The sequence below is a fragment of the Microtus pennsylvanicus genome, chromosome 15, assembly GCF_037038515.1.
Source record: "Microtus pennsylvanicus isolate mMicPen1 chromosome 15, mMicPen1.hap1, whole genome shotgun sequence".
Taxonomy (NCBI): domain Eukaryota; kingdom Metazoa; phylum Chordata; class Mammalia; order Rodentia; family Cricetidae; genus Microtus; species Microtus pennsylvanicus.
The window spans coordinates 7,020,360-7,035,523 of NC_134593.1; positions in this window are offsets into that span (position 1 = coordinate 7,020,360).

Consider the following 15,164-nt stretch of genomic DNA (forward strand, 5'->3'; position numbering starts at 1 on the left):
AGGCTTGGAATTGGAGAGGGACTGAGCCAGAGTCCAACTTCAAAACCAGCTCTATATATTTATAAAGAAATGTTTAATAAGATATATAAATAAAAATTAATACTTACAAAATGTGTCCATCCATCAGTAATTAAATATTCAGGGTCCCTCAATTTCTTTGAAGATGAGTATTTTCCTGTGGAGATAAGAAAAGAACCCTGCCTCCAACCTATCTGTATTTCTTACCATCAGTATGTTCGCCATCCTTATGAAAGAATTTTTATTTATCTTTTCAAAGTGGCTTCTCTTCTTCAAACCGAACCTTTAATAATTTTGATGGTATCCACAATTTTTCCTCACCTGTGGAGATAAGAGCAAAACCCCTTCCCCAACGTAGCACATATCCTGGCTTCCATTGTGAGGTCAGCACATCCTTGAAATAAACTGGTTGATTTAGTTCAGTAGACTTTTCCATTATCCAATGTCTTTCTGCAGCCGTTGTTCCCTTCTCATTAGCGTTAAGAAAATTCAAGGTTAACAAAGCATTATGTAGCCTATTTCTGGGGGTGTTTTCCACCCCTTTCTGTTTGTTCAACATATCTTTTATAGTTCGATTTGATCTTTCTATGACTGCTTGACCTGTAGGATTGTATGGTATACCTGTAACATGCTTGATATTGTAATAATCAAAAAATTCAAATCCCCTTGACCCCCTTGTGTTGTCTTATTGCTATTGCTAGAACTTCAATCACTTATTGAAAAGGTATGGCGAGAGTGGACAGCCTTGTCGTGTTCCTGAGTTTAATGGGATGGCTTTGAGTTTCTCTCCATTTAATTTGATGTTAGCTGTCGGCTTGCTGTAAATAGCTTTTATTATATTTAGGTATGACCCTTGTATCTCTAATTTCTCCAATACTTTTATCATAAAGGGATGTTGAATTTTGTCAAATGCTTTTTCAGCCTCTAATGAAATGATCATATGGTTTTTTTCTTTCAGTTTATTTATATGATGGATTACATTGATAGATTTTCGTATGTTGAACCAGCCCTGCATCTCTGGGATGAAGCCTACTTGATCATACTGGATAATATTTCTAATGTGTTCTTGGATTCGGTTTGCCAGTATTTTGTTGAGGATTTTTGCATCGATGTTCATGAGTGAGATTGGTCTATAATTCTCTTTCTTGGTTGAGTCTTTGTGTGGTTTTGGTATCAGAGTAACTGTAGCTTCATAAAAGGAATTTGGCATTGCCACTTCTGTTTCTATATTGTGAAATACATTAAGGAGTATAGGTATTCGATCTTCTTAAAAGTTCTGGTAGAATTCCGCATTGAAACCATCTGGTCCTGGGCTTTTTTTGGTAGGGAGGTTATTGATAACTGCTTCTAATTCTTTGTGACTAACAGGTCTATTTAGATTGTTCACCTGGTCCTGGTTTAACTTTGGTATGTGGTATTTATCTAAAAAAGTATCCATTTCCTTTACATTTTCCAGTTTTGTGGCATATATGCTTTTGTAGTAAGATCTGATGATTCTCTGAATTTTCTCTGTGTCTGTGGTTATGTCCCCCTTTTCATTTCTGATCTTATTAATTTGCAAATTCTCTCTCTGCCATTTGACTAGTTTGGATAGGGGTTTGTCAATCTTGTTGATTTTCTCCAGGAACCAGCTTTTTGTTTCATTGATTCTTTGGATTGTTTTCTGTGTTTCTATTTTATTGATTTCAGCCCTCAGTTTTATTATTTCCAGTCTTCTACTCCTCCTAGGTGAGTCTGCTTTTTTTTCTAGAGCTTTCAGGTGGGCTGTTAAGTCTCCAATGTGAGCTTTCTCTGTTTTCTTTAAGTGGGCACTTATTGCTATGAACTTTCCTCTTGGCACTGCTTTCATAGTGTTCCATAAGTTTGAGTATGTTGTTTCTTTATTTTCATTGAATTCAAGGAAGACTTTAATTTCTTTCTTTATTTCTTCCTTAATCCAGGTATGGTTCAGTAGTTGACTGTTCAGTTTCCATGAATTTGTAGGCTTTCTGGGGGTAGCATTGTTGTTGAATTCTAACTTTAATCCATGTGATCTGATAAGACACAGGTGGTTACTAATATTTTTTTGTAACTGTGGATGTTTGCTTTGTTTCCGAGTATGTGGTCGATTTTCAAGAAGGTTCCATGAGCTGCAGAGAAGAAGGTATATTCTTTCCTATTTGGGTGGAATGTTCTATAGATGTCTGTTAAGTCCATTTGCTTCATTACCTCCATTAATTCTCTTGTTTCTCTGTTAGGTTTCTGTCTGATTGACCTGTCCATTGGTGAGAGAGTAGTGTTGAAGTCTCCTACTATTAGTGTGTGCGGTTTGATGGCTGCCTTGAGTTTTAGCAATATTTCTTTTATGTACGTGGGTGCTTTTATATTAGGGGCATAGATGTTCAGGATTGAGACTTCATCCTGATGAACTGTTCCTGTTATGATTATAAAATGCCCCTCTCCATCTCTTCTGATTGATTTAAGTTTGAAGTCAACTTTGTTAGAAATTAGTATGACCACACCTGCTTGTTTCTTAGGTCCATTTGCTTGATAAGCCTTTTCCCAGCCCTTTTCTCTGAGTAGGTGTCTGTCTTTGTGGTTGAGGTTTGTTTCTTGTAAACAGCAGAATGTTGGATCCTGTTTTCTTATCCAATCTCTTAGCCTGTGCCTTTTTATAGGTGAGTTGAGTCCATTGACATTAAGTGATATTAATGACCAGTGGTTGTTAACTCCGGTCAATTTTTTAGTTGTAGAGTTTGTGTGTTTCCCTTCTTTGAGTTGTGTTGGTGAAGGGTCTCTGGATGTCTGAGTTATTGTGGTCATTGTTGGACTCCTTGGTTAGTGATTTTCCTTCTATTACTTTCTGTAAGGCTGGATTTGTGGCTGTGTATTGTTTAAATTTGTTTTTATCGTGGAAAATTTTATTTTTTCCATTTATAGTGAACATAAGCTTGGCTGGATATAGTATTCTGTGCTTGCATCCATGGTCTCTCAGTTTCTGCTGTACATCTATCCAGGACCTTCTGGTTTTCATGGTTTCCATGGAGAAGTCAGGTGTGAGTCTGATAGGTTTACCTTTATAAGTGACTTGGCTTTTTCCTTTGCAGCTCTTAAAAGTCTTTCCTTATTCTGTATGCTTTGTGTTTTGATTATTTTATGGCGAGGGGATTTTTTTTTTGATCCTGCCTATTCGGTGTTCTGTATGCTTCTTGAACCTTCATACGTATATCTTTCTTTAGGTTGGGAAAGTTTTCTTCTATAATTTTATTAAATATATTTTCTGGACCATTGAGCTGCACTTCTTCTACTCCTATTATTCTTAGGTTTGGTCTTTTTATTGTGTCCCATATTTCCTGAATGTTTTGTGATGAGAGTTTGTTGGACTTGCTGTTTTCTTTGATCAGTGTGTTTATTTTCTCTATGGTATCTTAAGAATCTGAGATTCTTTCTTCTAATTCTTGTATTCTGTTGGTTATGCTTGTTTCTGTAGACTCTGTTTACTTAAATTTTCCATGTCCAGGCGGCCCTCTGTTTGTTTTTTCTTCCTTGCCTCCATTTCAGTTTTCAAGTCTTGAACTGTTTCCATTATCTGTTTGATTATTTTTCCTTGGTTTTCTAGGGTATCATTCGCTGATTTATTCAATTTTTCAAACTTTCTGTTATATTTCTCATGCAATTCTATAAGGGCGTTTTTTACATGCTGTTTAAGGGTGTCAATCACTTTCATGAAGTCAATCTTTTCTACTTCTTGATTAAGGTGTTCATGTCCTCCCGTTGTGAGGTCACTGGTTTCTGGTGGCTTCATGTTGCTTTTCAGCTTGTTGGGTGAGTTCTTGCCTTGGCATCTGCCCATCTCTTCTTCCAAATGCTCCCTTATGGATCTTCTTTTACAGGATCAGGTCTCCTTGCCTACTGATGTACCTTCCCAGTGATGGCTCTCCTGGTGCCGAGATCAGATCTCCGTGCCCAATGATGGCTCTCCCCAATGCTGGCTCTCCTGGCACCCAGATCAGGTCTCTGTGCTGGTTGGATAGCTCATAAACAAAGCGCCTACCTTGCTTGGTGCAGGCAGGCTATAGAAACAAAGGAACTTCCTCCCGTTTGGTTGCCCTGAGGATTCGGACCCAGTGCCCAGACAGGCTGGGCTGGGTGATGTTATGTGTCCAAAGAAGGGAGGGGGGCCAAAGTGGGGAGGGTTCTGGATGCAAGCTGGGTGGGATAGGAAGAAAGAGGCAGTATGCAGGGAGTAGAGCCCAAGAAGGCTAGGGGGTTGAGGAACTTCTGAGTTCCCTGTCCGGGGCTGGCGCAGCGGGGTCACAAACTCACCCAAATGTTGGCTCTCCTGGTGCTGAGAAATCAGGTCTCCATGCTGGTTGGGTAGCTCGCAAACAAAGCGCCTACCTTGCTTGGTGCAGGCAGGCTATAGAAACAAAGGAACTCCTGCCCGCTTGAGTGCCCTGAGGATTTGGACCGAGTGCCCAGACAGGCTGGGCTGGGTGATGTTATGTGTCGAAAGAGGGCAGTGGTGCTGAAGTGGGGAGGGTTCTGGATGCAAGCTGGGTGGGACAGGAAGAAAGAGGCAGTATGCAGGGAGTAGAGGCCCTGCAGAGAGCCCAAAAAGGATAGGGGGTTGAGGACCTTCTGAGTTCCCTGTCCCGGGCTGGCGCCGTGGGGTCAGAAACTCACCCCAATGTTGGCTCTCCTGGTGCTGAGAAATCAGGTCTCCATGCTGGTTGGGTAGCTCGCAAACAAAGCGCCTACCTTGCTTGGTGCAGGCAGGCTATAGAAACAAAGGAACTCCCGCCCGCTTGGGTGCCCTGAGGATTTGGACCGAGTGCCCAGACAGGCTGGGCTGGGTCTGGTAGTCTCTTCTTAATCACTGCTAATTTCTTAGCTACAGCTACCCAGCACTAATCACCCTAGCAAAAGAAAAGTTTCATTTTACAGGTACTAGTCTCTTGCTACTTAGAGCTGTTTCTCAGATCTAGCTGACCAGAAACTGCATATTTGTAATTCAAAATATTATATAAATGACCTTGATTAAGTCTTTGCTTCCCTCAGAAATGTCACAAGCCAAGTCTCCATGGTCTGCATTTCTTTCAGCTTTTCTATCATCTCTGTCTTATAATAGAACTCAAAGACTTTTCCAGCCCAAAGTTCCACAACCCTTTGGCAATCCTCCCACAAACAACATGGTCATGATTGTCACAGCAATATTCTAGGAACTGATATAATGAATATTTATATGAAACGTATTAGACTGACTTATAGGGTGTGGTCTGGTTAGTCCAACAATGACTATATGATGATAGAAAGGCCAAGGATCCAGTATTTTAGTCCACCAGTCTGGAAGTCTCAACAGCCCTAATCTGGTGTTGGGGACCTAAAAAATTCCTGGAGAGCTATTTTTATTCACCTTGAAATCCAGAAGTTGGTTTTTATGTTAAGGAATGCTACTAGACGTGCTATCTTGTATAACCACTATGAAAATTGGTGTGATGGGTCGTTGTGAACTGGAAATAAATATACCTCAAGATCTAGATATACAACTCTTGGGCATATCCCCAAAGACTCTACATTTGACTCCAAAGAAACTCTCTTATCCGTGTTTATTGTGGCTGTAATCTTTATAGCCAGAAACTGGAAACAGTCTACATGCCTGTCAACAACAACAAAAAAATGGATACTGAATATGTGGCACCTTTACATAATCAAATATTACTCAGCTGTTAAAAACTTAAATCATGAAATTTTCAGGTAAATAGCTCAGACTAGAAAAGTATCACCATAAGTGAGGTAATCCAGACCTAAAAAGACAAATATGGAGATTTTATATATATATGGATGTTAGTTTTTAAGCCTTCTATAGGCATGTCACAGACTGCATAACCACAGAGGTTAAGTATAGAGTAAAAGAGTAGGGGGGAGAAAAGTATTTCCCAAGAAAGGGGAAATAGAATGTATAGGACTATAGGATGGGGGAGAGGTTGATTGGAATAGGATTAAAAGGAAAGGAAAGGGGAGAGAGGGGAAGAGAAGAAATACATAGAGATACAGCCTAAACAAAGGGCCACCTGAGGGGTCACATGCAAACTTACTATAGTATAAACTTCTTAATATATATATACAAAAGTGAAAGAATCTGTATGGAATCACTAAATAATAGGGGAAACAAATTCTCACATAGACATCTCTCACCACCAAATGAAATCTCCACTTCAGGGAATGGGTTACTTTTAATTGAGTTGTTGACCAAAGGAACTTTATGGAAATCACCGAATATCACAGGCTATTGCCAAGGCCATTAGTCACTCTCTAAAAACTGATAGTAAGGCCTATTGCTGAAGACAACACCTACATAACTCAACTGAACATAGAAATATTAAACTTGTGCCTTACAAGAGCCTTCACCCTACATCCTACTCACTACTGTCCATGGTACTAGAAGATACTCTGCATGTTATTGGAGGAGAAAGGTAAACACTAACCCAGCTGCAAACTCTTCTGTCTAAAATGGCAGCCTGCCTACATGATATGCTGGTGCAATAATGGCACTTAAGTTGTTGGAGTAACCAATCATGATATGATTGGATTTCAGGCCCACCCCCTGAGATGGAACCCATGACTGACACTGCTCGAGTAATCCAAAACCTTGGAATAGGTTGGTCAAGGACCTAGGAGAAAACTAAATATTATAATTCTATTAAATAAATATGGCAATATAATGATGCCTAGTGACATTCTCCTTTCCCTTCCTTAGCCACCTTTCACCATCATCAGAGAAGCTTCCACCTTCAGTATATGGGAACAAATTCAGAAACTCAAACTGTACACTGTACAGAGAATGAGGGGTCTTGGTGCTAGAATTAATGTAGTTTCTGTGTGATCATTTGTCTGGGTAGCAGGGGAAACACAAGAGCAGTTTCCACTTATAAATTGGTGCCTAAATGTTCAGCAACATACATCCATATAAAGCCTAAGAAAGCTTTAAAAAGGGGCTTCTAAACTCACAAAAAGGGAATCAGTTGAACTGGAGCTTCTTGGTAGTTGCACATTTTCAGATAGGTTCTGTTTGTTGGCAATGAGCAGAAGCATGGCTTCTTTAAGAGAGGAGTTCCTGACTCAGCTTTAGCAGCAAAAACTATGGGGCTCCTTTAAGAGCTGGGTTCCTTGTTCATGCTGGCAGCATTAACTCTGGCTCTTTTGGGAGCCCCTGCACTTAAATAGGGTTTGTGAACAAAGTGCTACAAGTTGATTAATGGTAACATAAACCCATTGCATCCCTGGAGCTAGAACAGTGTGCAGAGGCAGTGAACATACTGTTGGGATATTCCAACAGTATTGTTGGGATAGAGCCAACAATAGGACCACAGAGTTGGTTCTAGCCACGCCTGCCTAGCAATTTAAAAAAGAGGTGCATCTGGTCATAAAATTATTACAGATATGCAATAAAGATAGATTTCCTCTAAATGGGCTACAGTGTTGAATAAATGTACATGGGCTTATGAGAAAAAAGGAAGAATACAGACAGTCATAGATTAAAGGAGTAGAGATAATTAAATATTAAAAAGTAACAGAGTGAAAAAATAAGCCATGTAAAGATAGAAAATACACAGAGAGTCTGAATTATGTATATTGTTGTGTTTTCTTTAAAGTTTTTGACTGTTAATGAGCTAACTGCAGAAAAAAACATTTGATTCTGTGGGGTTGCTAAGCTAAACATATATATTTCAAAGTTATCTTGACTTTACAGTTTGAGTCTAAGAATTCATGTTACTTTGAAAAAGAGGTTCTGCTTTTATTTCCACAGAACATGAGAACCTGTCCTTTCAGGTTAATGTGCTTTGATAGAATATGACCCCTCGAAATGTCTCCATGAACCCTGAAAATACTTCTCCCAATAAACAGTAGGAAGCAGTTTGGAGAAAACTATGCCCAAATTCCCAAAATGATAGTTTATAAACGTTTATTTTCATTTTAAAAGGATTGATTATAAATGGCAATAGTCACAGTCAATTTCTAAAAACGAAAAAGGGGGGGATATGATATAGAGATTTATACTTGCATTGGTATGGATCTTGGTCTATTGATACAAATTTAAGATTGATTTGTTACATTGTGTATTTGTATTTCTGCTCTTGTCTAAGTCATTGTGTTTTTACAGCTCATTTAAAATACAATGTATTTTAATACATAGACATTAATACTAATCAAACTGTAGTCATGTTTGTTAGGCTTCCTAGAAAGACAGAGATGTAATTCAGGTAAATAATCTCCAACACTTCAAGGACCTTAAGAATATGGCATTTTAAATATTTTTAAGAACTTAGACTTTTCTCAACAGTGAGATATGTCTGCTGTTGGTAGCACCAATTACTTCAAGAGGAAGATGGTCATTGAAAGGTCTCCTTATGGAGTTTGCTAGCCATTTGATCAAGAAACTGCTCTTGCCTGGACTGCTTAATGATATACTGTATGAACTGGACATGCAGGACCTACAGAAAAGTGACTGCTGAACTTTCCAAAAGTCAGAATGGTCCTTCAGGGTTCCTGCTTCACAGAAAAAAATTGCCAGACACTCTGCAGGACACAGAAGAAAGCAACTAATGAACTTTGCCATTACAAGGCAGAACAGATCTCCAAATTTTTTGCTTCATGGAAAATTCTGCCAGATACCATGGGCCTATAGGTTGAAGATAGATGCCACAACATTACAGAAGAACTTTAGGTGTCTGTTCAGGCAGCAAGATATCTCTGTTAATTCTAGAACTTTGGAACTTGCTTATAATGCACTTCCTGCTTATTTAGTATTATATCCTTCTGGGGTCTTTGAAGAGTTGAAGACTTTTTACGTTTTTTTAAGGTTTTCCTTAGTCATGATAAATTAGATATGAAACTTTAGACTCATAAAGATAGGATAGGTGATGGAATATTTCCCTTAATTTGCTAAATGTAAATGACTTAAGTATTGTAACTATAATTCTTGCTTGATAACTGTTTTGTTATAAGGAATTTTACTATGCTAAAGTTTAAACCTTCCTTTTTAATTAGACAGAAAAGGGAAGATGATGTGGGATATCATTCTGTATATATGTTGCTTTTATTGGTTGATTAATAAAGCTGTTTGGGCCAATGGTTTAACAGAGTAAAGCCAGGTGGGAAATCTGAACAGAGATACATATAGAGAGTAGGTGGATCAAGGGGATGCCATGTAGCTGCAGAAGGAGTTGGATGCCCAAAGAAGTCAGATGCTAGAACCTTACCAGTAGGCCACAGTCTTGTGGTGATACACAGATTAATAAAAATGAGTTAATTTAAGATGTAAATATTAGCTAATAAGAAACCTGAGCTAATATGCCAAACAGTATTGTAACTAACATAGTTTCTATGTAATTATTTGGGTCTTGGTGGCTGGGAAATGAACAAGCAGTCTCTGCTTACACCTTGGAAGACCCAGTCAATGTACCAATAAATGAGATAGCTCCATCAAATTTCTCCCCTCAGGAATCAGGGAACATTACTGATGAGAAAGCAGAAAGATTGTAAGAGCCAGAAGGGATAGAGGCCATGAAGGAAATAAAGCCTTCTAAACATAGCACTTCACACATGAACTCACAGAGGCAGTGTAGCATCCTAGGTATGGTACTGCACATCCATCACTGCAAGGAGAGTAGACAACACAGTCCCCATCCATAACCAAGAAACTGTCATGGGGTATTGCACATCCATCGCTGAGAGGGAGAGTAGACACAGACCCCATTCATAACCAAGAAACTGTCATTCAATTGACAACTCTTCACAAAAAAACTTAGTTTTCTTCAACAAAGTCTCACTGGGTATGCAAACTATGCATTAGGATAGACCCCATGACAGCAGTAGATGGCACACTCAAAATGAACTCAGCGATGTATTTGGAGATTTCCTTTGTGTCTCATAATGCTTTGTCTTGGCATTTTTACCTTATTTGCCTTCTGTTTATAAATTATATTTTTCCATTTTGTGTTTTATGAATTGTGTGTGTGTGTACATGCATGTATGTTTATCTCTACATGTATGTGTTTCTGGTGATTCTTTTATTTGTTTCTCTCCTTTTATTTTTTTTTATATCCTAGTTTTTTATTTGTTTGTTTTCTAAGAAGAGAAACAAAATGTGGAGTAGGGATGGGGAGGTGAGGAGGATCTTGGAGGAAGTGAGGGAGGAGAAACTGTGATCAGAATATATTGTATGAAAAGAATCTGTTTTCAATTTTATAAAAAGTTGCAGATGAGTTGACAACCAAGATTAGCTTTTACAGGGAGTGTTGACAAGCTTGTCCTGGGATTCTGAAAAGGCTGCTTCACTGATTCACACACAAACTCCTCTGGAGCTGTTTATCTCCTTAAATTTTGTTTGGGAAAAATGCCATAGCGATCACAAAATATTTAATGCTCAAAATCTCCTGAAATTATTTTATCTGATGTCAGTTGGGGCTACAAGGAAAGCAAGAGTCTCACTAAGGGATTTTAAGCTCAGGGATAATGAACAAGTTGAAAACTAAATTCAGCCTAGACTCAGGGCCGGGGAGTAAGGTCCAGCTTCTTTGTTTCATTGTTTGAATGGTCCTGCCACACTGTGCTGCCACAAAGCTATTTCTCCCATAGCTAGCTGTCATGTGACTGGTTGTCACCTGAAGTTTAAGGATTTGACAGGATACTGGAGCATTCTCCGTAAGTATGTGAAGCTTTGTAGGGAAGGAAATTTTGACTGATGCCACCACTCCGAAACAGGGGATTTCAGGTTGTTTCTGTCCAGCCAGACGAGCAAAATGTGCAGTTTAAAGGGGAAGAGACCATTAGGGGGAGAAGATTTCTTCCTAGAACCCCAAGAACTAGGACATGAAAAATGTTTTGGTCCTCAGATGCTGTGCCTCCTTTAGGAGCCATGGCCTAGTCAGAAGAGCTGGGAGCCACCCTTGGGAACAGGGTAGAGCTGGGATCTTCCCACTACAAATGCTTTATGGTGTCCTGAAAACACATCCATTTACTCTACAGATTTATTCCACCAGGCATTTCACTAACTCCTGTGAGGTATGTTAAATCTCATGATGTAAACCTTTCACTCTCAAGATGTTATAGGCTGTGGCCATGTAGTCTCATCTTCGATTGTGGATTTTTTAAAAAATGTTTTTAACAATTAATCCAAAACAGTTAAGCAAAATGCACCTGGCATAAAATTATTGTATTTTCTGCCAATATTGTATTGTGAAGCTCTATCTCTGTCTAGTTCCACAAGATTTTTATTACTAGAAAATAAACCCATATCAATTGAGCAGCCACTAATAGGCAACCTAGCATCTACTTTCTGTCACTGTATTGACCTGTTCTGAATGTTTTGTATGCATGGAATCCTATACTACTATAGAGGACCTTTTCGATCTGTCTTCACAGACTTAGCACAATGTACACAATGTTCACTCTCATTGTTCCAACATGCATTCCAGTGCTTCATTCCTTTATATGACTGAATAGTATTTCATTAAAATCTGGAACATAACCTCTATTTATCTGCTGAACATTTTGGTGTTTCCATGCTGTATTAGACAGAATTTCCACTGTTGTATGAAACACCTTAAGGGAACAATTAAAAAGAAAGTTTTATTTGATCTCCTGATTTAAAAAGTTTCAGTCCACGCTTGATTAGTTCCATTGCTTTGCACAACCAAACAGAAAGGAGATGGCGGAGGGAAGTGGATTGTTTCAAGGTAGCCAGGGAACAGAGGGAAGGGAAGGTCCAGGGTGTGATGCACCCTCCAAAGACAAGCTCCTGGTCACTGGATTCCTGACATCAGGTCACACTTCCAGAATGCAAGTATTGGCCCATCATGTATTCACATCTGTCAATAGGTAAAATTATGAAACAAGGCCAAGCTTTCATGTCCCAGTTGCTTCTCTACAAGCCCATCTCTGCTTGCTCTGGGAGCCCAGCCTCTTTGGAAGACACTTCATGTCCAAAGTCCTACACACATTGTCACTATGATAAATGATGCTAGTCTGAATATTTGTACACAAGTATTTCTCTATGGACCTGTCTCCAAGTTTTTGGATATATGTATCTGAATAGGTCCTGGGAAAACACTGTGGCTAAACTTTTGAGGTACCACCATGTTGTCTGTGTCCTTTTACCCCCTGTAGTAAGGACTCAATACTTGCCACTATTCCTTCCTTCCTTTCCTCGTTTCCTCCCTGCCTCCATCCCTCCCTCCCTCTTTCCTTCCTTTCTCTATCTCTGTCTCTCTCTTCCTTTGAATTTAAACTTAAAACTTGAATGATGCAGTGGCTATAGCCAACTGACAAGAAAATGAGTATATGTAAAAGCATATCCTACTGCAAAGTGGTCAGCAAATTTATGACCCCAACATAAAGGATGAATTCAATGCAAAATTCACCTGAGACAAAGAACCCCTTCAAAGGTATGCATCAGCTTCTTCCACAGCCTCACTGTAACAATGTTTACAAAACAACACACATGTGAGAAATATAGTCATTATAGATGAAACAGTGGCTGGAGAGATGGCTCAACTGTGAAAAGCATCTGATATTCTTCCACAGCACCAAGTTTGCTTCCCAGTACCCACATAAAACAGCTCATTTTCCACATTTTTGATGTAAAGAATATGATGGAAAAGTTTTTGGTCAGCTCATTTTCACTAATAATAGTGTCAGGTCATCTGAAAGGTTTTACTGTCTTTATCCCTGGAGGCAGTAGGTCCCTATGATCATGGAACATAGGACTGATAAACTGTAATAGCAGGAATATGAGGAGAAAAAAGCAAAATAAAAAGGGGAAGATGGGAAGAGGAGCAGCGGGAGAGGGAGGAGGAAGATAAGGACATGTCTGGATGCACTGTGTACGTCTATAGTAAAGATGCAGTCATATAACATTTGGGAGATGGTATACCTAGACGGTATATCTGGGGGACAGAGAAGTGAAGTTGGAAGGCTGCACATTGACAGAGGGAGAATTGGGCAGTCATGACCCACTGCACTCCTGCACTAATTCTCTCTGAGCAACAACTCTGAGTGAAGTATAATTATATATGGATCACTAAGGGAGTCCAATGTCTAGAAGCTTGAGAAAACTAAAAACCTTACCTGAGATAAAGAGACAAAGGTTCTTTGAGAAAATCAAGAGTCCTTACAGTCTATGAGGTGGTGAAAACCCACTGTAATACCACCATTTCAGGGTATGTGGGATGGATTCATCTTTCTCATGATTGTTTTTGACTAAAGAATTCTTGGGTACGAATTTAGAAGACATGATGTTTCTTTTTCAAGTTTATCTGTCATCTTTCACTTAGCAAAAACTCATTCTCAGCAATATAATTACTTTGAATACAATTTCCCAAAACAGGATTTAAGATTCCTCAAGGGATACTCTGCTTTAAAGGATGATGACATTGAGCGCAGACCAGGAAAAATACAGCTTTCTCTTCCATTCCTTCCCTTCTTGCTTCTGTGTAGAATGACAACCCTGTATATTAGAATGATGAGCTCAATGATGTTCATGGATCAGCTCAACATATTCTGTAAGTAAAACTGACGACCGTCTACTAAAGCTAACACTAAAACTAAATGCATACAAATGAAAATATTTTCTTAATTGCCAAATCCAGTGGCCTTTGATTAGTCCTTACTTAACTTATTTAATGTGCTTAGCTATCCGTCACCTTCTAGAGAGTAAACATGTTGCTAAGTGCTTCATAAGGTGGTTGCAAATTTAATTCACTCAGTACTTTTCACAAATGAAAAGAAATGTAATATTTTTATTTTTGTCTCCAAAATATCTGGTCTTCTTCCCTATGTTAAACCACAAGAGAAAGTTATTTAATTGTATGATCAAATTCCAAGATAATTCAATCTTATAACTAGCTCCCCTAGATCATACTGACTCTATATTAGATAAAATCATTCAGTTTCTCAGACAAGCATCAATCATTGCCCACTCTGTTTCTTTCTTGTGGCTTTCTATGATTCTAGAGAAATACAAAAGAACCAACCTGTTGTATGGAGGCTGTTAGTTTGTTTCCCGGCTGCCCAGCAGCTTAGACCCAAAATAATCACACAGAAATCCTATTATTTAAATCACTGCTTGGCCCATTAGCTCTGGTTTCTTACTGACTAACTCTTACATCTTAATTTAACCCATCTACATTAATCTGTGCATCACCACGAGGTCATGGCCTTCCAGCAAAGTTTTGGCACATCAGTCTCCTGGTGGCTCCATGGCTTCCCTCTGACTCCACCTTCTTCCTCCCAGCATTCAGTTTAGTTTTCCTGCTTAGCTAAATTCTGCCTTGTTATAGGTCCAAAGCTGTTTCTTTATTAATCAATGGTAATCACAGCATCAAGAGGGGAATCTCACATCAACAACCCCCATTTAGTCTCACATCAAAAAGACTGCCTGGAGCCCACTATGGGGGAAAATCTTCTTGAGCTTCCAAGTCAGAGTCTAAGCTAGTGTGTAACCCCATCAGACTCATACAGAAATCTGGGGAGGCATTAAAAAGTACATTGTCTCCTTCAGTGTTATCTTCATTCATCCGTTAGCCTGTCAGGAAAGCAGAAGTGAGAAAAGAAAACTGAAACAAGCATATACTCATTTTGTTACTCCCTTTTATGTCCTCTTCCAATGATGCTCTAGGGTTGGAAATAAGTAGACTTCCCATTTCCTCTTCTAATTCCGACATAATCTGCATGAAATGTGAGGGCTTAGCTGTTGAAACTGCTTGCACATCTACTGTTTTATTAAGAAACCCTAGACTTGAATGTCAGAAGCTTTTCCATCAATCTTTCACAAAATGCTGTGATTTGGGAACCAAATATCCTCTAAAGACCTGCATGTAAAAGGCTTGATCTCCAGCACAGTATTTTGGGAGATAATGGAACCCTCAAGAGGTAGGGCCTAATGGAAGGACTCTACAACTAGAACATTGAGGCTGTGCTCTCAATTGGAATTGTGGGACCTTGGCCCCTCTTCTCTCCTCCCTGTAGCATGACACAAGCAAGTTTTGCTTCACTACAAACTTCTGCTCTGCTGTTCTTTCTTGCTACAGCTCCAAAGCAAGCCCAAGAGATCAGGGAGTATAATCTGTAAGACTATGGATGAAGGCAAGTCCTTTATGTGTGTA